At 41.3% G+C, this 373-nt stretch overlaps 1 protein-coding gene across 1 annotated transcript in view; it reads left to right on the top strand.

The window, feature by feature from the left end:
* Positions 1 to 373, top strand: part of ska2 (spindle and kinetochore associated complex subunit 2) — a 15,339-nt gene that overhangs the window by 5,918 nt on the left and 9,048 nt on the right. The gene's annotated exons all lie outside the window — the stretch shown is intronic.

Raw genomic sequence — 373 nt, 5'->3', positions numbered from 1 at the left:
GTGCAGCTCTATGTTCTTCTGTATTTTGTTCCGTATCGTGCAGCTCTGTTCTTCTGTATTTTGTTCCGTATCGTGCAGCTCTATGTTCTTCTGTATTTTGTTCCGTATCGTGCAGCTCTATGTTTTTCTGTATTTTGTTCCGTATCGTGCAGCTCTACGTTCTTTTGCATTTTGTTCCGTATCGTGCAGCTCTATGTTCTTCTGTATTTTGTTCCGTATCGTGCAGCTCTATGTTCTTCTGTATTTTGTTCCGTATCATGCAGCTCTATGTTCTTCTGTATTTTGTTCCGTATCGTGCAGCTCTATGTTCTTCTGTATTTTGTTCCGTATCGTGCAGCTCTGTTCTTCTGTATTTTGTTCCGTATCGTGCAGC

Source organism: Nematolebias whitei, chromosome 14 (genome assembly GCF_014905685.2).
Source record: "Nematolebias whitei isolate Nwh7 chromosome 14, NemWhi1, whole genome shotgun sequence".
Classification (NCBI taxonomy): Eukaryota; Metazoa; Chordata; class Actinopteri; order Cyprinodontiformes; family Rivulidae; genus Nematolebias; species Nematolebias whitei.
This window is presented reverse-complemented; position numbering and strand designations above follow the sequence as displayed.